Consider the following 27,251-nt stretch of genomic DNA (forward strand, 5'->3'; position numbering starts at 1 on the left):
CGTAATGTGCTGTTCCAGTCTCTTCTGTACCTAAGGTCTATCACCGTTCCCTTTGGATCCCTACGTAATTCGGTGCTCTCCGATACACACGATCGAACAGCGGAGGAGTGGTACTCAAGCGTCAACTTTAGGTTCCAATATCTCCGGATGTAATTAACATTTTACAATGGAACAAACGGCACAGATTACGTATTTGTTTATATGTTCAGATGTGCTAACAAAACTAACGGGGTTCCATTTTAAAAAAAACGTAGGTTTGTGTTAAAAAACATACTTCCGTGCATTTTTTTATGGTTTGTATTAACCAATTACACTAGCCCCTCTCCTCACATTCGGTCTGTGGAATCGATTGGTCAGTATTTGATGTGGTTTACGAAATATATCCAGCGGTAACGTTAGGTGACTCACCCTGTATATAATATACACTCCTGCAAATTGAAATAAGAACACCGTGAATTCATTGTCCCAGGAAGGGGAAACTTTATTGACACATTCCTGGGGTCAGATACATCACATGATCACACTGACAGAACCACAGGCACATAGACACAGGCAACAGAGCATGCACAATGTCGTCACTAGTACAGTGTATATCCACCTTTCGCAGCAATGCAGGCTGCTATTCTCCCATGGAGACGATAGACGATCGTAGAGATGCTGGATGTAGTCCTGTGGAACGGCTTGCCATGCCATTTCCACCTGGCGCCTCAGTTGTACCAGCGTTCGTGCTGGACGTGCAGACCGCGTGAGACGACGCTTCATCCAGTCCCAAACATGCTCAATGGGGGACAGATCCGGAGATCTTGCTGGCCAGGGTAGTTGACTTACACCTTCTAGAGCACGTTGGGTGGCACGGGATACATGCGGACGTGCATTGTCCTGTTGGAACAGCAAGTTCCCTTGCCGGTCTAGGAATGGTAGAACGATGGGTTCGATGACGGTTTGGATGTACCGTGCACTATTCAGTGTCCCCTCGACGATCACCAGTGGTGTACGGCCAGTGTAGGAGATCGCTCCCCACACCATGATGCCGGGTGTTGGCCCTGTGTGCCTCGGTCGTATGCAGTCCTGATTGTGGCGCTCACCTGCACGGCGCCAAACACGCATACGACCATCATTGGCACCAAGGCAGAAGCGACTCTCATCGCTGAAGACGACACGTCTCCATTCGTCCCTCCATTCACGCCTGTCGCGACACCACTGGAGGCGGGCTGCACGATGTTGGGGCGTGAGCGGAAGACGGCCTAACGGTGTGCGGGACCGTAGCCCAGCTTCATGGAGACGGTTGCGAATGGTCCTCGCCGATACCCCAGGAGCAACAGTGTCCCTAATCTGCTGGGAAGTGGCGGTGCGGTCCCCTACGGCACTGCGTAGGATCCTACGGTTTTGGCGTGCATCCGTGCGTCGCTGCGGTCCGGTCCCAGGTCGACGGGCACGTGCACCTTCCGCCGACCACTGGCGACAACATCGATGTACTGTGGAGACCTCACGCCCCACGTGTTGAGCAATTCGGCGGTACGTCCACCCGGCCTCCCGCATGCCCACTATACGCCCTCGCTCAAAGTCCGTCAACTGCACATACGGTTCACGTCCACGCTGTCGCGGCATGCTACCAGTGTTAAAGACTGCGATGGAGCTCCGTATGCCACGGCAAACTGGCTGACACTGACGGCGGTGGTGCACAAATGCTGCGCAGCTAGCGCCATTCGACGGCCAACACCGCGGTTCCTGGTGTGTCCGCTGTGCCGTGCGTGTGATCATTGCTTGTACAGCCCTCTCGCAGTGTCCGGAGCAAGTATGGTGGGTCTGACACACCGGTGTCAATGTGTTCTTTTTTCCATTTCCAGGAGTGTATATTGATTGTCTGTTCTTTTGGCTTTTGGACAAGTCCGAACGAACAGACATTATATATAATTAAGGCGAGACGGCCAACTATCTCTTCAGTGCAGACGCACTCTAGGCTCGCACTCTTACGGGACTTGGCAAAATGCCGCAGGGCAGGCGGAACTACATTGGTAGTGTGTGGATAACTTAACAACTTGGTAGAGGCGAATTGTAGGAATCCGTGCAGTTGCAATGAGCACCGTGTCCGGATGTGATAGTGGTCAGAGCTTCTGTCTAGTAAGTAGGAGACCCGGGTTCGAATTCGGGTGTGGCACAGAATTTTAATTTATTTCATTTATTTAAATCATAGCTTGCATGCCGCCAATGTCTGTAATTCCACTGTGTCTTAGTTCTGCTATGGTTTCTGCCAGAGACGTGAAAAGTAAGTTTCAGGTAGGAAATCTTATGGAACAGAGAAGTGTGTAAAGATTGTTAAATAGTTACTTCACGTCATGAATTTAATAGTAAGATACACACTTAGGTACCAAAATCACATCATCAACAGAAAGTGAGTCACAAAATAACATGGTCGTAAACAAAACACCTCCTTAAATTCCATTAATGCGAGCAAGTTTCCAATTACCCACCATATGCTACAAAACACGTTTGCAGTCACTGATGCAAGCAGTTCTGTGGAGACTGAAGAAATACCTGCAAATGTTGTAACAATGATTTAAATCCTCTAGGTTTGTCGGAAATTGAGATTGCCACAGAACTTGAGTTTACCCCAGGGAAAAAAGTTCACTGGCGTCAAATCAGGCATCCGTGCAGGCCAAATGCTAGCGCCTTCAGGTTCAACGCAGCGACAAGGAAAGAGCTAAGTGAACGCATTCCTGGCCAGAAGCGAGCTATGAGCCGCATACTCATTGGAATGCTACCATATACTATATACTTCAGTTAGTCCTTCCCCTAGGAGAGATGGTAATATTGAGAGGCACCCACATGCCTTGCTCATACTGTGGCATCAAGCAGTCAGGCCTGCAAGATGAGTGGTCTGCCAAGCGAGTGGATTCATTCTTATTTATCAAGTAACATGAACTCTCGTACTCACAATTAAGTTACAAATTATCCTCCTGTATGAATAATACGCAACGGAAACACACATCTGACTATCAGTAATTTACAGAACTCTGACTGTACACTACTCACTGGCAATACCACATTTTCTTTCCTTTTTTATTTAACGGCTTTTGTCTACACGTGGCCACCGCACTGAATATGAATGGGTCACACATTATAAATTCGGGACATTATGGCAACATACAATTCAATGGAAATGTTCACCAATCTTTTTCTTTTCACTATCTTATTTATTCCGATAAATTCTCTAACCTAAACACACAAATTCTATAACCTACAACAATAACACATGAGAAATTCCGCCCAGTGGGCATGACTTTACATTGGTGAATCTCTATTTTATGGTCTCGTAATTATTAAACGCTACAGTGCACTTTCTGGATAGGATGGTGGATCTTTTATTATGCCTCACACTTCGACTCTCACAATCATCATCACGAAACTTTCCTCCAGACCGAGCGGTACAGAAGGAACAAGCATAACCCACTAATCTTTTGAAACTACCCTGCTACTCTCCCATGCAAACCACACATACCCAAATTACATGACATACATCACACTGCAATAAGAAATATAAAACACTAAATAGTCACAACACTATCACTTTCAGATTTCCCACTTCAATCAATATTTATCCCAGTTTCACACGACACTGCCCCACTTGGTAATTCTACTTTCCTACTATAAACTCTGGAGATATATGCACGTCTTCCTGTGCAATGCAAGCCAAGTGGCGTTGCTGGATAGACGGCCGACTCACCTTGCTTCTCTCTCAGAGTTTGAATCTAGCGTCACACGGAATCATATCACACAAAGTAATATTAAGAACATATTCATCACACACACGAGTCCTCCACTGATACCATGGACGAGTACTTCTCTTTATCTTTTGTCTCATACACAGTTTGAGACTCACACAGTACTCACCACATGGAAGTACTCGTCTCTAATTTCAAGTCCTGCACACGCTATTTCTTAAATATTTCAACTTATTGTACACACGCTAGTAATTCAGCTTAACTTAAGCACACGGAAGTATTTCAACTTATTGCTACACGTGGTTTCATTGTTACCGTTGGTCACTTACGAAGATTACTACAATCCCATTAATATTACCTGCCTGACATTTAATTCTCCCCACAAAAGTTCCTGAAATAGAGAAATTATTATTTCAAACTACTCTTAAATATTCCACATGCATACCATGTCTCCACTTTTTCGTCATTACGGAGCACAACTAAAACAGGTCATAACAGCACAAGATCCAGCGGCAGAGTGCTGAAACATGGCTGTTCTCTAGGTCATCTCGCACCTACCTCGAGGTGGGGGAAGACCATGCTATCGTATTGGTCAGCCACATTTCAGGCGCTCAAAGCTCAGGTAAATTTCATCTCTTTGGTCTCACCAAAGGTGGCCAAAGGATCGACTCAAAGATGATCATATATTCACATTCACTATCTGTGGTTAGCAGACGACCATACATTCATTCATTTCAAAAGATCTCACCAAACTGGACGTAGGGATTTATTTTGTGGGAGTGCACATGTGATCAATTAAATAAATAAATTGTCATTCTTTCCCACACTGGTATCCGGCTTCGCTGTATTAATTGAAATTGAGTTATTTTACAAAAAAAATGTGTTGTTCTGACAAAAATAATGAAGTATGTTGTACCTATTTTCAATGTCGGGCGGTACTGTACCCTTTCACCACCGGCTACCCATGCAGAAAAAAATGGCACGGTACTATCCTTGCAATGCGAGGGTAGTTCCGAACATTTTTTTAAGAAAACTGTATTAGAACAAACATAGCAAGTCATCAAAATAACCAGGAGGAGACCTTAGCCCCTGGTGACGTCAAATTGACGACCAAATGTTGTTACTTTACCAAATTATTGACACAGTTGTTGCATTATTGTACTCTCCACAATCTGGAGTAACGTTCACATACATATTTACAACAATCCAAATGACAGATAAAACATCACATCATACAAATAAAAAATAATGGTGAGATAAAAATTTGCTTAGCTACTGGGATCTTCGTTATTTTTATGAGTAATCCAAACTTCACTAATTCTATGACAAATAAAAAAAATACTAATTGTACTCATGAAATTTTAAATAGCTCACCATCCAAACACAGAACAAGTAATCTGACATTCATAAATTGCGTTGTAATAATCTTTACACGGCAATGTCTAAATACAAAACAAAATCAACAAAAAAGAAAAACTTTGCGTACACCAGTTACATGTAGAATGTCAGGCTCCATACCATTACTCTAAAATATACATCAAACGTACAGAGAAATAAAACTGAGAAGAAAAACAATGAAATATACCACAAGTTACATACTGGTTACGTAATATAATCAATCTAAGACATCATGTCATACCTTGTTAACTATCATCACTTAAGCAATTGCCACAACTACTCGACAGTGAGTTTAACCTTATCCTTATCCACCAGTACAAATACCTGCTGCTGAGCCAGTCAGTCCATCAACTTTGATCAATACACGCAGTAAATAGTTTAGCAATAAGTGCTTGAATCCACCAGTAACTCTCGTATCTTACTCTACTGCTCATTTCTCTGTTGTTACACATTTAGACGACAAGAACTTGCATTTCGACTAGCCTTCGTTACACTTTAATGTGAAATATCACCACTGTGATAATGAAAATAAGTGGCTTCAGTCAACACACCAACAAGATCAATACTGTCCACGACATCAAAATGCATCAGTTAATTCCGATATTTGTTGTGCAATGCAAATTCTTGTCCCCTGTGACAACCTTACTGACTAATGCAACAAGAGCCGCTACGTTAGTATTCCGCCACTGCCTAATAATTAAAGCATCATTGTACCAAATATTCTAATAAACATGCTACATGAACTGGTAGCCCAGAACAAACAAACAAAAAAACCACTAACTATTCTAAACACAAATGTTAATAAAATACAATTACACTTGCTGTCCCTTCAGGAATGAAACATATATAAAAATTTCCACATTTACAAGTGCAAATACATTATTCCCTATCTTGCGAGTCACACGGAATCATTTCATTCTGTGATTTTCTTGGGGTCTAAAAAGTGGCTGACAGGTTCCCTAGAAACACTGTCTCGGTGTCAAAGCTCTCCCATGGTTACCCGGACGAAAGTCTTTAAGTCACTCAAATCGGCATTTTGAACACGCACTGAACAGTAAACTGTATCTCACATTAAACACAAATGCCATAGTCACTCTCAGCGTACCATCCACACGAATCTGGTCGTCCAGAAATGGCCCTACAACTACTATTACCCACGGTTCTGTCCTTTCAGTTCATGGTGTATTTAAAAGTCGTAAGTTCCAACAAACAGCACTTATTCCCGCACCAATTCAAGAAATGTTTCCTAGTACAAATGCAAATGTCAATGTCCCACTTTAGATTCTTGCGTTCATACAATAATTAGTCACCAAACGACAACTGTCCTCTTTAAGTATACCAAGCGTCCCACATGCAATTCACAAAGCACACTTAACAAGTCACTGCCAAAAGTTTATGGATCCCACCGTTCAGTGGTCAAGAAAAAACAAAACAATCGTCCTGTCTGCTAAAGACAAAATCTTTTCCACCACTCACAACGTGGAAACACCAGTCCTTCACTTTCCAACTTATGGAGACATACGAGCAGTCGTCTTGTTTCACGGCTCCACAGTCCAGTACTAGTTAATAGTTGCTGGTAACAAATGCCCGCCGGGTTCTGCCGCGCGTCGTTCATTCTGCCGTGGCGCCGCCGCGCGATCCGTTGAACAGAAGAAACCACCCGCTGTTGCCTCCGCGGGATACTATCCCCAGTCGTAAGGGTGGCGGAACTTATGAATGGCCAGTGGTATGCGCGTGTCGCCCCAGGCCGTTGACCTGCTGTAGCGGGCACGTGGAGCGTACCCCGACCGGCAGTGGAGTGGGGAGCGCACCGGTTCTGTTGCCGACGTCTGCTTGGCTTATGTGGTACGGGCGTGTTCTGTGTAGCCCCTCAGCGCTACGACACCCAATCAGTCAGACCCTTCCGTGCATCTCGCAACATTACAGACAAAAGGATATTCTTACAGTATTTAAATACTCATTGATTACATGTATGATCTATTAGATACATTGGTAATAAAAGAATCTTTGTTCTAAAAACATAAAATTATACACCCTAGTTTTCTACACATACAACATCAACATTTATCCCTTTTCTATATACAGCCCATACTCGTGCTACTGATTGTACCTGTCGTCCCTCATACAAAACATGAAAGTGTTAAAAAAAAGGAATAATAAACAATCTATATAGCTTATAATTACAACATCAAATAGTAGACTACTTTAACATCCTATCACAGTGAAAATATTAGAAACTGTTGATCCTAATACTACAATATACAACGCACCTTTGTGCTTGTGACAGACTGAAATTAATACCCCTTGAAAGTGTTCCAACAAAAAAAATAAGAAATAATCTACACAGCTCACAATTACCTATCACATGTTATTAAGTAGTAAACTACTTTAACATCCTAACACAATAAACATTTTAGAAACTGATGACTCTAAATCTACAACATACAATGCACCTTTGTGCATGTGACAGACTGAAATTAGTATCTCTTTATATATTTTACATTTTATTATATATAACAACATTTCTAGGACACGTATGTACCATCCACATGTCAGATCCTGACCTGCCATCGAGGTTCATCCCAATCAAACAATAAAACACAATAATGTTTTAGTTATGGATCGGTAGCATCCCCTTTACAGGAGTGTGCGCATTGATCACATTACTCTACGACTCTCACTCACCAGACATCACATTTTCCTTATCATTCAATCTATTAATACACTTTCGGTGCGCTCGCCTCGTTCGCCCGAGAAACCGTAGCGTCGCTAAGGGTAGCTGCACTTTCACTGCATACCTGACCTAGTCCCGGCTCGCCCGCGTCGTCGGGAAAAGCCCCCGATTGTGAACAATGCCCGCCGCTCAAAGAATCACCTTGCAGCGGTCCACTGAACAATTCAGCCCCTTCCGAGTGTTTGCCGTCCCCGATCATTAACCGATGGTCAACAGCTACTTCCTGCTGCACTGCTACGTTCACCCCAGAATCGCTATTCTCCATGGTGGCTACACTTTTCGACTGCGACCTAGTTACTACGGACATTACGCAAAAATAATGAAGTATGTTGTACCTATTTTCAATGTCGGGCGGTACTGTACCCTTTCAATATTTCGGTGAGAAATTCCGCGTATCCTTTACTCATTAAGGTTTCTTCAACTATCAATCACGCAGTTTTCAATGATCCAGTACCAAATGTTTCCTCACCACTATCTCTGATGCTCACCATGGCCCAGTCAGTGTTGATTCTCCGTGATCCGGTGATGCGTACATTCAGCTTTCAATGACTTGTAAAGGTAGCTTCATCGGCAAATAGAATTCTTTGAAGAAAGAGCCTATTATCCTATGTCACATCCGAAACTAATGCTGGTACATTAAAAACCGGTGTAACCTCAAGAATGTTGAATGCAAGCATGCAAACGTGCCTGCGCTGTGTAGTACAGGTGCCGGATTTCAACCTGTGGGGTGGAGTTCCACATCTACTGCACTTGGTCGGTCAATAAAGGGACTGTTAATGCTGGTTGTGGATGACGATGGAGTTGTCGTTCGATGATGTTCCTTACGTGCTCGATTGGAAACAGATCTGGTGATCGAACAGGCCAAAGCAACGTGTCGACACTCTACAGAGCAAGTTGATTCACAACAGAGGTATGTGGGCAGGCGTTTTCCTATTGTAAGACACATGCTGGAATGCTGTTCATGAATGGCAGCACAACAAGTCGAATCACCAGACTGACGCACAAGTTGGCAGTCAGGGTGCGTGGGATAACCATGAGAATACTCTTGTTATCATACGAAATCGCACTCCCAGACCGTAAGTTCAAGTGTAGGTCTAGTATGTCTTGCACGCAGACATGTTAGTTGCAGGCCTTCAACTGACCTCCTCCTAACCAACAAAAGGCCATCACTGGCACAGAGTCAGAACCAGCTTTCATCAGAAAACGCAACACACCTCCACGCTGCTCTCCAATGAGCTTTCGCTTGAAACCACTGAAGTCGCAAATGGCAGTGGTTTGGGGTGAATGGAATACACGTTACAGGTGCCTGATTCGGAGCTGTCTTTCAAGTAATCGATTTGTTACAGTTCGTTGTGTCACTGATGTGTCAATTGCTGCTCAGATTGCTGCTCCAGATGCTGTACGCTGCGTCAGAGACATAAGTGGATAACGATAGTCTTACCTCTCGTGGCGTCCGAATCCTGTCTACTTGCGATCGTACATTCTCCTGACCACCGCTGCCAGTAGTCATGTACAGTGGCTGCATTCCTGCCAACCCTTTCTGCTATATCGCAGAAGGAACATCCAGCTTCTCGTAGCCCTATTACACGACTTCGTTCAGACTCAGTGAGGTGTAGATAATGACTTCAGTGTCGCCTTAAAGTCATTCTTGACTAACATCAACTCAGCACGACCAATCTCAAAGGTAAGTAAAGCTTACGACCACTAGAGCGCGTATTTAAAGCAAACCTGCTTTGCGTCCTCATAGTGGCGATACTAGCGCTAGACTTATGGAAATGGTATGAAATTAGAATAGACATCATCTTTCAGATGTAAAAATACGCCTACCAACTTTCGTTTACGTCGCACACTCCTACTTGGTGTTGCGAATTTTTTCCCGCCACTGTATCTGGTTTGCTCCGCTCACTGGAGTCTTCCTCCTTAACCTCTGCCAAGTAGTCGAGTATACTTCCAATAGCAGTTTTTGGCACACTGAAGAAGTGTCACTCTCGTTGGACGCCGTTTGTCTTGATAGTTAAGTGTTCTCGCATTCGTCTTGCTTTCTCCGAAAAGAAGTAGCGTATGTAGTTTCTCTGGTTTTCTAAAATACATTTATTTTTTCAAACTGCCTCGACACTCGTGAACGCCACTCACACATACACACTGATATATGGGTGGTGTAACACGGTTTCTTCCTTATCCGACGTGGCGTATTTCCTTATTTGAGAATGCATTCACAAACTTCCATAAGGAACAGCACTCGGTTGTATGTTCAAAACAGATATTTCCTAAGTTATAAGTATTGTAATTAGTACCAAATTAGCTATCGAGTTTTGAAGAGTGAAACGCTGTTAATTGTCTGTTTCAGAACTACGATACTACCAGCAGAAACGCTTATAGTTCCATTTGAAGTTGATGCCGATATCGCTATAGTTAATATAGATTTGAAAAGCTACTATGTGTCATTTAGTGATTCTCTTACTATAATTCATCTAGGTGAAAACATACCTACGGTATTACAGTCCTCTGACGAAAGCCTTGTAGGCTGGCTCTGAGCACTATGCGACTCAATTTCTGAGGTCATCAGTCGCCTAGAGCTTAGAACTAATTAAACCTAACTAACCTAAGGACATCACACACATCCATGCCCGAGGCAGGATTCGAACCTGAGACCGTAGCGGTCGCTCGGCTCCAGACTGCAGCGCCTAGAACCGCACGGCCATTCCGGCCGGCTACAACCTTGTAGGCAGGGCAACCACAGTTATGATAGTCATCTTGGATAGTAATAACTGCTTCAGCTGTAGTTAGTCCCTTATTATTGGGTCACGATCGGTGACTTTTCCACTCTAATGTTTTAGTCATATGTTCACCTGAAGATGTGACTTTTAGTGCTTCGAAACCGTTCGTGATCCAGTAATAAAGGAATGAATACAGCTGAAGCCGTTATTAACACCGAAGTTCAATCTTGTGAGTCCCAACAATAAAAAAAACGTATATAATTTTAAATTTTTTTCACAAAATTAACCTTTATTATCATAGTAAGCTACTAATAAAACAATAAATTGGCGAAAAGTGGAGAATCAATTATTATAAGGACGTGGTTTCTCTTAGAAACTAGAACGACATACAATTTTCAACCACCTATCATGTCATGTGATATACACTCCTGGAAATGGAAAAAAGAACACATTGACACTGGTGTGTCAGACCCACCATACTTGCTCCGGACGCTGCGAGAGGGCTGTACAAGCAATGATCACACGCACGGCACAGCGGACACACCAGGAACCGCGGTGTTGGCCGTCGAATGGCGCTAGCTGCGCAGCATTTGTGCACCGCCGCCGTCACTGTCAGCCAGTTTGCCGTGGCATACGGAGCTCCATCGCAGTCTTTAACACTGGTAGCATGCCGCGACAGCGTGGACGTGAACCGTATGTGCAGTTGACGGACTTTGAGCGAGGGCGTATAGTGGGCATGCGGGAGGCCGGGTGGACGTACCGCCGAATTGCTCAACACGTGGGGCGTGAGGTCTCCACAGTACATCGATGTTGTCGCCAGTGGTCGGCGGAAGGTGCACGTGCCCGTCGACCTGGGACCGGACCGCAGCGACGCACGGATGCACGCCAAGACCGTAGGATACTACGCAGTGCCGTAGGGGACCGCACCGCCACTTCCCAGCAAATTAGGGACACTGTTGCTCCTGGGGTATCGGCGAGGACCATTCGCAACCGTCTCCATGAAGCTGGGCTACGGTCCCGCACACCGTTAGGCCGTCTTCCGCTCACGCCCCAACATCGTGCAGCCCGCCTCCAGAAGTGTCGCGACAGGCGTGAATGGAGGGACGAATGGAGACGTGTCGTCTTCAGCGATGAGAGTAGCTTCTGTCTTGGTGCCAATGATGGTCGTATGCGTGTTTGGCGCCGTGCAGGTGAGCGCCACAGTCAGGACTGCATACGACCGAGGCACACAGGGCCAACACCCGGCATCATGGTGTGGGGAGCGATCTCCTACACTGGCCGTACACCACTGGTGATCGTCGAGGGGACACTGAATAGTGCACGGTACATCCAAACCGTCATCGAACCCATCGTTCTACCATTCCTAGACCGGCAAGGGAACTTGCTGTTCCAACAGGACAATGCACGTCCGCATGTATCCCGTGCCACCCAACGTGCTCTAGAAGGTGTAAGTCAACTACCCTGGCCAGCAAGATCTCCGGATCTGTCCCCCATTGAGCATGTTTGGGACTGGATGAAGCGTCGTCTCACGCGGTCTGCACGTCCAGCACGAACGCTGGTCCAACTGAGGCGCCAGGTGGAAATGGCATGGCAAGCCGTTCCACAGGACTACATCCAGCATCTCTACGATCGTCTCCATGGGAGAATAGCAGCCTGCATTGCTGCGAAAGGTGGATATACACTGTACTAGTGCCGACGTTGTGCCTGCTCTCTTGCCTGTGTCTATGTGCCTGTGGTTCTGTCAGTGTGATCATGTGATGTATCTGATCCCAGGAATGTGTCAATAAAGTTTCCCCTTCCTGGGACAATGAATTCACGGTGTTCTTATTTCAATTTCCAGGAGTGTATTAGAACGCAAATTCGCATTTTTCTTTGTGCGGCCCCTCCCGCCGGAGGTTCGAGTCCTCCCTCGGGCATGGATGTGAGTGTTGTTCTTAGCATAAGTTAGTTTAAGTAGTGTGTAAGTCTAGGGATCGATAACCTAAGCAGTTTGGTCCCTTAGGAATTCACACACATGTGAATATTCACATTTTTCCTAGACACAACTGCACGTATCGAAAGTTGCATGAGCTCATAACGTCTAAAGCAAATTATATACTTGACCAACAAGCAAAAATCGGTCTAAAACTTAATAAATTTTTTATCAAATTAATCATATTGTTCCAGTGGTTTCATTTCAAAACGTTCATAAACACAGTAGTACAAACTCAAATTTACGTTACAATACCTTCTCATATACTTACTTCCATTGTCATGGTTCTTCTTAATGTGGCTACTATAAAAAATCTCGTGTCACAATCTCCTTCAATCATGTCGCTCAATCTCCGCGTCGACTGTTGCTTTCAAAGCTATAAATAATTGTTGCAATGCACTACCGGAACATTCGTAGAAATATCTCAGTGTAGCATTATATGTATCTGTCTTGCAACACCATCGGTAGTCTCATGCTAAAGGCAGTTGTATTTCAAAACAAAATCAATAAAATGATGGTTTCAGGCATAAACCACTGGTATTCAATGGATTAGCGGTTCCGGAAATATTTGAGGAGAACAGCTCAGCTGAACCACCCTGTACTGAGAGTAACATAAAAATATTTTATTGTAACTGCTAACTGAGACATAAACATTTCTAGGCCATGAACGAAACGAAGGACTTTTTCAAATATATTTTTCAGTAAATAACAAAATAAAACAACTACAGCCGCACGGGGTAGCCGCGCGGTTTTGGGCGTCCTGTCACGGTTCGCACCGCGGCTCCCTCCGTCAGAGGTTCGAGTCCTCCCTCGGGCATGTGTGTGTGTGTGTGTGTGTGTGTGTGTGTGTGTGTTGTCCTTAGCGTAAGTTAGTTTAAATTAGATTAAGTAGTGTGTAAGCTTAGGGACCGGTGACCTCAGCAGTTTGGTCCCATAAGATCTTACCACAAATTTACAAAACAACTACAAAAATTATCATGGAAAGCGTTGGAAACTTCGTGTAGGATTACGCTACGGTTTCTCGCAACGGGCAACAAAGCAGTTTTACTACCTCCTTTGCTGTGCTTAAAGCTAAAATATTCGTTTACCAATGGAGACTATTTTGTCGAAACAAAGTAGGGTGGTAGGTGAATTGCCGGCCGTAGTGGCCGTGCGGTTAAAGGCGCTGCAGTCTGGAACCGCAAGACCGCTACGGTCGCAGGTTCGAATCCTGCCTCGGGCATGGATGTTTGTGATGTACTTAGGTTAGTTAGGTTTAACTAGTTCTAGGTTCTAGGGGACTAAAGACCTCAGAAGTTGAGTCCCATAGTGCTCAGAACCATTTGAATTTTGGTAGGTGAATTATATTAATACCAGTGCTTGCTTAGGTCAAAGAAAATTTACTTAGTTTCCTTTCTAACGGCAACCAGCGCACAAATGAAAACACGCAGTCGTCTCATTATAAATTAGTTAAGCTTGTCTGCGGGCTGAACTGGCTTTAGTTTCGTTCTTCTACAGGCAAAGTTGTACGCAAGTGCTCATAGAGCTGTAGGCAACACGCAAACATTGTACGTCAGATGGGTTGCATACTCTGTAGGCAACTGCTGTCAAAGCCATAGAGAAATCCACAGGCTATGAATACGTGTCTGGTAGCTCAAGTTCGCACGAAAATTTCTTGAAACTGAGCAATCCGAATTTGGAATTTACAAGTTATAAAAAGTGATTGTGTACTTTCTGTAGCAAACGTTACATAACATTGCACAGCGAAGACTGTATAGCTTAAATTACCAAAAACTACCGCAAGGAATATTTCCCAAATGCAATGTCCGATTGACGCTGTTTCCACAAAATGGGACATTTTGGGAACGTTTTGGGACTTACAAAGTTATCCTGTACGGTGATTAAAACTATGTGTAACCAGGGGAAAATTTTTTCTATTGAGCATTTCTTTTTGTATACATAACTAATTGTAGAAGGTTTTTATCCACAATGAAGTTCATTTTAGTATGTTAGTGCGTCAGATTTATAAGTTATCGTAAGTATATTCTATGAGCTCCTGCGTGTACTTCGATTCTGTAGAAGCTGCACGTTACTGACAGATATGTCTTGGAAATATTTTCTGCGAAAGTGTCAGACGATTGATCATATGCAAGGTTCAGCATCTGTAACTGAAATCATACATAAATGAACTTCAGAAATAAAAATGTGTTAAAATGTGTTTGGGAATCATCTGTAGCGTACATTTCTTGAGCTTAGTCTTGCTGTTGACGGACTTCTTATTAAATTTTGATTTTCAGTAAAGTTATATTCAATACAGCCATTATTGAAGCACTTATGTCCACGTTCACATACAATTTCTGTGCAGGGAACATGATTGAATTCGTTTGTGACGAATTATAATGATCGGTTAACGATAAAGAGTGTATTATCTATTTTATGCCTTTAATGATGGAGGAGTACCTGTAGATATTTATGCAGAAACGCGAGTGGCGGCTTCGGCATTCTGCAGTAATTCATTGCAAAGCAGAGACGGGTTCATTTGAAAACATCCAGGAATGGCGAGCTCTATTATGGAGAAAGAAAAGGAGTTGGATAAGCTTCCAAGAATCTCTATAATCACAGTGGCCGCTTTAGCGAGTATACGCAGCCCCCTAGCGTGCAATTCGTCTCTCTGCTTTTATGCCCGCAGCCCTTTATACTACTTGTTGCTATCTTGCTCGCCTGGTGTGGAAACTTTGCATCATTCTCCTGAAGGGCGAGTGTTAAGGCGCTAGACATAGTGGGTTATATTTCAACTAACCTGTTGGTAATAAGATAAACGGGCTCAAAATTTTGAAACATTGTGTTGCCACAAACAAAAATATAGTTTTATGAAGTTCATTTGCAACTGCGGAATATTTCGCATATTAGCTGCATTAGCTATGAAGATATCTTCATACCTAATGCAGCTAATGCCAGAAAGGTTCCGCAATTACGATTAAATTTTGTAAATTTAGTACAACTGCAAGATCGCCACCCATATCAATTTCCTCAAACAACGTTAAAAATTAAGTAAAAATGTATAATTACCAGCTTAGAAAATTATAATTTTAATTTTATTTGTTGGGATGTATGTTAAACACCTTTTTAAACTAAACACGTTCAATATTTACCTTAAAAATTTTCAAAGTATTCTTTTCTCTGACGTATATATAATTTTTTGCGAGTAATATTACAACTATGCAGCGTAGTTCAGTGGGACGAAAGCCATTGCCAGAATTCCAGTAAATGGAAACGAGCAGAAGAGATTGACGTCAGCGTTAACCACTCCGTTATGGAGACGGTTTGTTTTTCTTTGCAAGTATTAGAACTGATCTCTTGTTATAGTGCCTATTTCCATAAATTTTTATTTTAATACAATACAGGTGCAGATATGGACTCTGACCACAATCTATTGGTTATGAACTGTAGATTAAAAATAAAGAAACTGCAAAAAGGTGGGAATTTAAGGAGATGGGACCTGGATAAACTGAAAGAACCAGAGGTTGTACAGAGTTTCAGGGAGAGCATAAAGGAACAACTGACAGGAATGGGGGAAAGAAATACAGTAGAAGAAGAATGGGTAGCTTTGAGGAATGAAATAGTGAAGGCAGCAGAGGATCAAGTAGGTAAAAAGGGCTAGTAGAAATCCTTGGGTAACAGAAGACATACTGAATTTAATTGATGAAAGGAGAAAATACAAAAATGCAGCAAGTGAAGCAGGAGAAAAGGAATTCAAACGTCTCAAAAATAGGATCGACAGAAAGTGCAAAATGGCTAAGCAGGGATGGCTAGAGGACAAATGTAAGGATGTAGAGTCTTATCTCATGAGGGGTAAGATAGATACTGCCTACAGGAAAATTAAAGAGACCTTTGGAGAAAAGAGAACCACTTGCATGAATATCAAGAGCTCAGATGGAAACCCAGTTCTACGCAAAGAAGGGAAAGCAGAAAGGTGGAAGGAGTATATAGAGGGTCTATACAGGGGCGATGTTCTTGAGGACAATATTATGGAAATGGAGGAGGAGGTAGATGAAGATGAAATGGGAGATATGATACTGCGTGAAGAGTTTGACAGAGCACTGAAAGATCTAAGTCGAAACAAGGCCCCGGGATTAGACAACATTCCATTAGAACTACTGACAGCCTTGGGAGAGCCAGTCCTGACAAAACTCTACCATCTGGTGAGCAAGATGTATGAGACAGGGTAAATTCCCTCAGACTTCAAGAAGAATATTATAATTCCAATCCCAAAGAAAGCAGGTGTTGACAGATGTGAAAATTACCGAACTATCAGTTTAATATGTCACAGCTGCATAATACTAACGCGAATTCAATACAGACGAATGGATAAACTGGTAGGAACCGACCTCGGGGAAGATCAGTTTGGATACCGTAGAAATGTTGGAACACGTGAGGCAATACTGACCCTACGACTTATCTTAGAAGAAAGATTAAGGAAAGGCAAACCTACGTTTCTAGCATTTGTAGACTTAGAGAAAGCTTTTGACAATGTTCATTGGAATACTCTCTTTCAAATTCTAAATGTGGCAGGGGTAAAATACAGGGAGCGAAAGGCTATTTACAATTTGTACAGAAAGCAGATGGCAGTTATAAGAGTCGAGGGACATGAAAGGGAAGCAATGGTTGGGAAGGGAGTGAGACAGGGTTGTAGCCTCTCCCCGTTGCTATTCAATCTGTATATTGCGCAAGCAGTAAAGGAAACAAAAGAAAAATTCGGAGTAGGAATTAAAATCCATGGAGAAGAAATAAAAACTTTGAGGTTCGCCGATGACATTGTAATTGTCAGAGACAGCAAAGGATTTGGAAGAGCAGTTGCACGGAATGGACAGTGTCTTGAAAGGAGGGTATAAGATGAACATCAACAAAAGCAAAACGAGGATAATGGAATGTAGTCGAATTAAGTCGGGTGATGCTGCGGGAATTAGATTAGGAAATGAGACACTTAAAGTAGTAAAGGAGTTTTGCTATTTGCGGAGCAAAATAACTGATGATGGTCGGAGTAAAGACGATATAAAATGTAGATTGGCAATGGCAAGGAAAGCGTTTCTGAAGAAGAGAAAGTTGTTCAAATGGTTCAAATGGCTCTGAGCACTATACGACTTAACTTCTGAGGTCCTCAGTCGCCTAGAACTTAGAACTAATTAAACCTAACTAACCTAAGGACATCACACTCATCCATGCCCGAGGCAGGATTCGAACCTGCGACCGCAGCGGTCGCTCGGCTCCAGACTGTAGCGCCTAGAACCGCACGGCCACTCCGGCCGGCGAGAAATTTGTTAACATCGAATATTGATTTAAGTGCAAGTAAGTCCTTTCTGAAAGTATTTGTATGGAGTGTAGCCATGTATGGATGTGAAACATAGACGATAAATAGTTTGGACAAGAAGAGAAAGAATAGAAGCTGTGGTGCTACAGAAGAATGCTGAAGATTAGATGGGTAGATCACGTAACTAATGAGAAGGTATTGAATAGAATTGGGGAGAAGAGGAGTTTGTGGCACAACTTGACTAAAAGAAGGGATCGGTTGGTAGGACGTGTTCTGAGGCATCAAGAGATCACCAATTTAGTACTGGAGGGCAGCGTGGAGGGTTAAAATCGTAGAGGGAGACCAAGAGATGAATACACTAAGCAGATTCAGAAGGATGTAGGCTGCAGTAGGTACTGGGAGATGAAGAGGCTTGCACAGGATAGAGTAGCATGGAGAGCTGCAACAAACCAGTCTCAGGACTGAAGACCACAACAACAACAACAACAACAACAATACAAAACATAGATTTTCATCATTGTATTGTATAAAACAGTATATTAACTAAACATTGCATGATACTTTCCTATTGAATAGTATTTAGTGAATGGATTATTGTGCCGAAAATTAACAAAAACTTAAAGCAGGGATTTCCAACAACAAAAATCAGGTCTAGCATCTGCAACATTGTATACATTCTTTTGGTCGACAGTCAACACAAATCTGATCACGTGCAGAGGCCTGTACTATATCTTCTTTAGAAGTTTTTTTGTTGTTGTCTTAAATGTTTGTGTTCCACGTTGTGCACGTCCTTACAACCAATATTGCCTTTGCAGGTAAGGTTATTAAAACACTTGAACTTTGAACATTGTGACTTTTCTTTCAGTCATAGCCTCTTTTAGGCAATGGTTTAAAATGGAAAATCCTTAGACAACGTTTCGGATTAACGGGAGCAGCAGTTTTTGAATGTCCTGGTTCTTTATTACTTTTTGCCTGATGTTCATCAGAAGAATAATAAGGATTTGTTTGGCTCGGCCTTTAGGTGCTGCGCTCTGAGAAGAAGCGTGCTGTTTCGGTACGGTCAGTAACAAGAGCACCACCTGTGGTTTCCGCCACAGAAAAATGTTGGTCATTAAACGTAAATGGATCATAAGGTCCAACGCCATTTGTTTTTAATGGGGGAGTGTCCTCTTTCTGATTGGGTTCGGCAGGGTACGGGCTTGAGTAAAAGGTATCTGTCAGATAAAAAAAAGCATTTTTTAGCCATGCCACAGGAACTAAGCAATTGCATCCAACGGTGAATAACAAAAAGATGTTATGATGAAGAATAAATATTTCGATTAAAGTGTCAGCTGGCACTGAACAAAGAGCTCGAATTTGCTCTTACTCTAAGAGTGATAGAACAATGAGACACCTAACTCAGATCTGAGTGAATGAACTGGATTTAACGAAGATTTATCTTTTATATCTTTGAGCGTTTGAGATGATAACTTACTCATCTCTCCGGCTAATAGGTAGAATATTGCAGCTGTTTCCTCCATGCAAGAACTGATGTCACGAGTGCTAGAACATCATATATTATCCTCAGATGCGATCAGACGTATGGCATGTCGAGAACGAAAACTCCTAGATGACGCTGTCACGGGCTTATTGCCACGTCTGCTAGTCCTCGTATCTTCTCCCTCCTCCGCTCCTACCCCCTCCTCTCACCACAACCCTCTTTCGACAACCTAAACTTTATAGGCTGTCAAATATTCATACAGACTGGGCGCTGCTCGGGACCATTTTGCAACACTGTAGTATCTTCAAGTCTCAAACTTTCTAAATGTTTGAATCGTTATTAGCATGCGGTTCAACTGGCTCTAAGCACTGTGGGACTTAACATCGGAGGTCATCAGTCCCCTAGACTTAGAACTACTTAAACCTAACTAACCTAACGACCTCACACAACTCCATGCCCGAGGCAGGATTCGAACCTGTTACCGTAGCAGCAGCGCGGTTCCGGACTGAAGGGCCTAGAACCGCTCGGCCGTAGCGGCCGGCTATTAGCATGTGTTTGATCACCATGTACACGTTCCGGAGGCCTTTATTGAAATAATGGAGGGTCTGAGTGAAGATGTTATGGTCAGTCTGGATGTGGAGTCGTTGTTTACAAACATGTCAATAGAAGACACTTTGCAGCTCTAGCGAGCCAGTTTGTTCAGAAAATTATAACACTGATCACGTATGTGTTAAAGGACGCATAACAACAGGTATCACGAAATGGGACATTGTAAGCGGATAGGATCTCCAACACTACGAGCAATGGACAATTATCTTTCGGCAGTTCGCGGAAAAGACTTCGATTAAGCCTCTTTTACAGTTGGCTCTTTTTTATATAGACGCATTGACGACGCATTATATGGAAAACCATAAAGATGGCCCGTTTTAGTCTCTACACGTTTGAATCCAATAGTCAACGGAACCACACAATGTACAAGAAATCGACACTACTCACCTATATTCAAATGCACATAACTTTCAATATCCAGCGTACAAAACTATTTTTGACGTTATAAATGAATATTGTATCAGGAGGATTGGGCAAAGGGGGATAAGGAGATGCCAGGAGACCTAATAAACGTGGCATGTGCCTTCATTACAAGAATTGATATCAATCCGCATTGAACAGATCATTGTTACAAACAACAATAATAATCTAGCCAGTCATGACGCCCTTGCAATATCGACAGGTAAAAGCAACACAGCTGTTCTCGTGTACCAAATAGACTACAGTAACAACACACTTGAATGTTTTGAAGCTAACGATATTACAGAACTAAAAACGGATCACTCCCAAAGGACCAAGAGACGTTTATAAGATCTAACAGTACCACCCACAAAAACATTTGTGTCCTTTGATATAATAAATATTCCCCGGGGACACACTCTCTCATTAATACAAAGGAATTTAATCAAGTACATACAGCTGAGGAATTCAGAAATTTATGAATCCATCATATTACTTGATTTTATACTCTTACATAGCTATTTTTCCTTCAAGGGCACGTTTGATATGGAAAACAATGGTCTGACAATAGGCAGCAGTCTTGCAGGCCTTCTTGATGATATATTTATGCATAACCTAGAACAAAAGTTCTTTTTAATCTATCCAAAATTTACAGGTAAAATTATACATTATACAATTATAAATGCTATAGAACTTTTCAAAGGCGTAGAGTAGGCACGAAATAACCTAGCTGATGAAATGAGTAAAATTCACCCAAAGAACATATTCTAACACAACGCATTAATTTCCTTGACACGACTGTTTACAGTGACAGTAACCAGTATCCCCCCTACCCCATGAACAATGGACTTTGCCGTTGGTGGGGAGGCTTACGTGCCTCAGCGATACAGGTAGCCGTATCGTGGGTGCAACCACAACGGAGGGGTATCTCTTTAGAGGCCAGACAAATGTGTGGTTCCTGAAGAGAAGCAGCAGCCTTTTCAGTAGTTTCAGGGGCAACAATTTGGATGAGTGACTGGCCTTGAAAATCAACCAAAATGGTCTTGCTGTGCTGGTGCTGCGAATGGCTGCAAGCAAGGGGAAACTATAACCGTAATTTTTACCGAGGTTATGCAGCTTATTGTATGGGTAGATGATGATGGCATACTCTTAGGTAAAATATTGCACTAGCAAAATAGTTCTTCATTCGGATATTCGGGCGAAGACTGCTTAGGAGGATGTCGTCGTCAGGAGAAACAAAACTGGTGTTCTAAGAATCGAAGAGTTGAATGTCACATCCCTTAACCGGGAAGATAGGTTAGAAAATTTAAAGAAAAGAAACGGATAATTTAAAGTTAGATATAGAGATCTAGTGCGACTTAGTGAAGTTCGCTGGAGCAGGTCTCCTGGTCGGGTAAGTACAGGGTTTTAAATACCAAATCAAATAGGGGTAATGCAGCAGTAGGTTTAAAAATGAGTAAGAAAATAAGAGTGCGGGTAAGCTACGATGAACAGCACAGTGAGCGCATTATTGGAGCCAAGACAGACACGAAGCCCTTACCCACCACCGTGGTACAAGTTTATATGATCAGGTGATTGATGAAAGGTATGATGAGATAAGGTAAATTATTCTGATTGTTAAGAGAGACGAAAATTTAATACTGATTGGGGACTGGAATTCCACAGTAGGAAAAGGAAGAGAAGGAAAAATAGTAGATGTGAGTGGACTGGGGGAAAAGAAATTGAAGACGAAGACGCCTGGTAGAATCTTCTACAGAGCATAGTTTAACGGTCTTCAACACTTGATTTAAGAATCACGAAAGAAGGTTGTACACGTGACACCAGAAGGTTTCAGATTGGTTATACTCGTATAATGGTAAGACAGAGATTTGGGAACCAGATTTAAAATTTTAAGACATTTCCAAGGTCAGATGTCGACTGGGACCACAATTTACTGGTTATGCTCAAAAATGTTCAAATGTGTGTGAATTCCTAAGGGACCATAAAGCTGAGGTCATCGGTCCCTAGACTTACACACTACTTGAAACTAACTTATGGTAAGAACAAAACACACACCCGTTCCCGAGGGAGAACACGGACCTCCGGCGTGAGGGGCCGCGCAGTCTGTAACATGACGCCTCAAACCGCACGGCCACTCCGCGCGGCTACTGGTTATGAACTGTAGATTAAAACGGAAGAAATTGCAAAAAGGTAGGAAATTAAGGAGATGGGAACTGGATAAGTTGACAAAACCAGAGGTTGCTCAGAGATTCAGAGGGAGCATTACGCTTCAATTGACAAGAACATGGGAAAGTAATACAGTAGCAGACGATTGGGCAACTTTGATAGATAGGCAGCAGAGGATCATATGTGTACAGGGTGACAGTTATTGATCTATACTAAAATAATCGTCGTAACTCCTGAACGATTTGCGTTAGGACGTTCAAACTACACGGTTGGCCGCGGGGTATAATGGGAATTAGTATGGACATGCGCACGCGCCTTGTTCTTGTCGGCTACTTACACTTGAAAATGTCACGGTACAGCGAAGGCCGACTATGCGAGCAATAAAAGTCCAACTGCGGCTCAAAGGATGTTTGTGACCGTGTTAAAGCTGAATACAGCCGGTCCAAGTGTACTAACGATGAAGAATTTGATTCGCAAGTTTGAGAGAATGGATTGTGTTTGTGATAAGAGTGTTGGCAATGTCGGCCATCCAAAAATGGTGAAAACGCCTGAAAAAATCGAGATCACATGCGCTGTGTTCCAAACCAGCACCATGAAATCGATCAGATGAGCTCCACAACAGGTGAGAATTAACTGGAAGACACTTCGATGAATTGTTTTTGGAGACCTGCATCTCTTCCAATACAAAATTCAAGCCCCAGTTTGTAGTGTTTCGCCAACACTATTGTCCACAGAATTGATGAACAGGTTTTTGATATGAGTATGGTTTGGTTTAGCGACGAAACCCACTTCCATTTGGATGGGTTCGTCAATAAACAAAACTGGCCCATTTGAGGGACTGAGAATCCACATTTCGCGATCGAGACGTCTCTTCACCCTCAACGAGTGGCTGTATGGTGTGAAATGACCAGTCAAAGAATAATCGGTGCGATATTCGTTGATAGCACGGTGACTACCGACTGGTATGTGAAGGTTTTGGAAAATTATTTGGACCAAATTATCCAAAGTGACTCTGATTTCGCCAAGATGTGATTCATGCAAGACGGAGCTCAACCCCATCGAAGCATAAGAGTGTTTGATTTTGATGTCCTGGAGGAGCACTTTATGGACGGCATTCTAGCTCTGGGGTACTCAGAGGCCACTGGCATGGACCTCGATTGGCCTTAATTTTCTCTGGAACTGATCACATGCGACTCCTTTTTGTGAAGCTATATTAAGGACAAGGTGTACAGCAATAATCCCAAAACCATTGCTGAACTGAAAACAGGAATTCAGGAGATCACCGAGAGCATCGATGTTCTGACACTTCAGCGGGTCATGCAGAATGTTACTATTTGTCTACGCCACATCGTCGCCAATGATGACAGGCATTTCGAACATGTCATAACCTAAATCCGAATATCTGTAGTGACGTTTAAATGTTGAATAAAGTGGGTGCACGCAGTATTTTGTAACCAGTTTACGTTTTTTTCATATAGTTCGATAATTGTCACCTTGTAAAAAGACCAACCCTAGGAAAAATCTATGGATAAGGCAGGTGATATTGAAATCAACTGATGAAAGGAGAAAATATAAAAATGCAGTACATTAAGCAGGCGAAAGGGAATACAAATGTCTAAGAAATGAGACTGATTGGAAATGCAATATGGCAAAGCGGGAATGGCTATAGGACAAATCTTAGAGCTTAGAAGCATTTTAGCAGGGGAAGATAGATAGCACTTATAGGGAAATTAAAGAGGCCTCTGGAGAAACGAGAAGCAGTTCTGTGAATATCAAGGGGTCAGAGGGAAAACCAGTCTTAAGCAAAGAAGGGAAACCTGAAAGATGTAGGGAGAATACAGAGGATCCATAGAAGGAAGATGCACTTGAGAGCAATGTTATAGAAATGGTAGAGGACCTAGATTAATTTGAGATGGGAGGTATACTGCGAGAAGAATTTGACAGACCACTGAAAGATCTTAGTCGAAGCAGGATACTGGGAATAGACGGCTTTCCGGCAGGCCTAATGATAGCCTTAGGAAAGCCAACTATGACAAAACTCTTCCATCCGGTGTGCAAGATGTATGAGACAGCCGAAATCCCCTCAGACTTCAAGAACAATATAACAATCGCAATTCCACAGAAAGAAGGTGCGAAAAGGTGTGAATATTAACGATCTATCAGTATGATAGGTGATTGCAAAATACAGAGGTGAATTATTTGTAGGAGAATGGAAAAACTGGTATAAGCTTACCTCAGGGAAGATCAGGTTGGATTTAGAAGAAATGTAGGACCAGGCGTGGGAATACTGATCCTACTACTTCTTTTAGAAGATAGGTTAAGGAAAGTCAAACCTTCTTTTACAGCATTTGCAAACTTAGATAAAGCTTATGGCTACGTTGACTGGAATACTCTCTTTGAAACTCTGAAAGTAGCAGAGGTAAAATAGGGAGCGAAAGGCTATTTACAACTTGTACAGAAAGCAGACGGCAGTGATAAGAGTCGAGGGGTATTGAAGGGAAGCAGTGGGTGAGAAGGGAATGAGACAGGGTTGTAGGTCATCCCCGATGTTATTCAATCTGCACTTTGAGTAAGCAGTAAAGGAAACCAAAGGAAAATTTGGAGTAGGTATGAAAGTCCGGAGAGAAGAAATAAAAACCTTGAGCTTTGCCGATGACATTGTAATTATCTCGGAGACAGCAAAGTGCTTGGAAGAGTAGTTGAACGGTAAGGACAGTGTCTTTGAAAGACGATATAAGATGAACATCGCCAAAAGCAAAACAAGCGATAACGGAATGTAGGCGAATTAAATCAGATGATACTGAGGGAATCAGATGAGGAAACGAGACACTTAAAGTAGTAGATGAGTTTTCCTATTTGGGCAGTATAATAACTGATCATGGCCGAAGTAGTGAGGATATAAAATGTAGATTGGTAATGACAAGAAAAGCGTTTCTTAAGAAGAGAAATTTGTTAACACGGAATATCGATGTATGGAAGTGAAACATAGGCGATAAACAGTTCAGACAAGAAGAGAAGAGAAGCTTTTGAAATACGGTTCTACAGAAGAATGCCAAAGATTAGATTGGCAGAACACGTAAGTAATGAGGAAAGAAATTTGTGGCACAACCTGACTAGGAGAAGGGCTCATTAATAGGACACATTATGAGATGTCAAGGGATTAGGGTAGGGGTGGAGGTGGGAGGGAGGAGTCGTAGAGGGAGTCCAAGTGATGAATACGGTCAGCAGTTTCAGAAGGATGTAGGTTTCAGTAGTAATTCGGAGATCAAGAGACTTGCACGGGATAGAGTAGCATGGAGAGCTGCATCAAACCAGTCTTCGTGCTGAAGACCACAACAACAAGAAGTATACTTTCCAAATGTACAGAAAACTCACTACCACCAATCTTGTTACTAACAGTACCTCATGCCACCTCAACCAACATGAAATCACTTTCTTCCGATCAACTGTGTACTGTATGCTCTACATCCCCAACAGTGAAGCAGATGACTGTAATGACATGGAGATACTAAAATCTGTAGCCCAAAACTGTAGATATGACTCCGGCCACATAAACATCCTACTTGAACAAATACAAAATAAACTGAAACAACAACCATCACTAGAGCATGATAAAAATGAGGTGCAAAATTTAGTCTGCGTTCCATTACTTGGTAAAGTGTCATTCGAATCAGGAAATCTTTTCAGACCACATAATACAAAAACATCTTTCCATACAGACAATAATCCACAAAATAAAACTCTTCAAAGTAATAAATCCACTAGAGAATGGCTTCGAAAGTCCAGCTTATATGAAGTCATGTGCCCTTGTTCCTGTGCCTGTGTAGGACAAAAAGAGCGAAACTTTGCAACCGACTACAAAGGACTTATTGATGCCCTCTGACTCAACCGCTGAAACAAGTCCAACGTTGCGTCACACATTGGCCATCATGATCACCCTGTTAGTGATATCAGTGATAATTTTTGTGTGTTACACGTTGTTGACAAAGGGTTACAGATGAATCTCCTTGAACAGGTAGATATTTACAATCGGAAGCTAAAATCACATCAGAAAATCCTTATTGACCTAACTGAATTAACACAGGACTATATGTTCCAGAATTTCCAAAACAACCTAAAACACCTTAAATTAATAAAATATATTCATCCTTCTGCATAAATTATTATTTTCTTATTCATGAAACAGTTATGTCACTTTGTTTGTTTACTGAAAACGGTTTTAAACTTAATTATTTATGGTGCCATGGCTCTACGAAAAAAAGCTCTGTCACACATCTTAGTAACCCATTCATATTACTTGCGTATTGTATGCATATGAACACTCTTGTAGCTTGCAATGTTCACTTACATACGTTATTTATGGCTGTAAATATTTATTCTGTTGTATCTCAGGTTAAAGATCGTGTTGGGGCAAAGTGTGATATCTTGCCCGTTCATATTCTTTGTACTTACGTCCAGTGTCATTAAGCCTAGTTTACACGACGATACTAGGTTGCAGGCAACTGCGCTATCGGCCACTGGGCATGCGCGCCGGGCATTTGCGCAACTCGTTGGTGAAAGTAAACACTTTCGGCATGTTCCAACTTTGGCGACACCAGTTGCATGAGTTTTGAGGTTATATGTGTTCGTAGAGTGTAGACAAACTGAAATATGAAGTGGGAAACGGAGAATAATGTTCGCTTTTTGGATATCTGTGCTGATTACAAAAATAAGCGACATATTGCTGCCTCTGGGACCGTCATGTGCTATCATTACGTAGATGGTTTG

This window comes from Schistocerca cancellata, chromosome 4 (assembly GCF_023864275.1).
Source record: "Schistocerca cancellata isolate TAMUIC-IGC-003103 chromosome 4, iqSchCanc2.1, whole genome shotgun sequence".
NCBI classification, from domain to species: domain Eukaryota; kingdom Metazoa; phylum Arthropoda; class Insecta; order Orthoptera; family Acrididae; genus Schistocerca; species Schistocerca cancellata.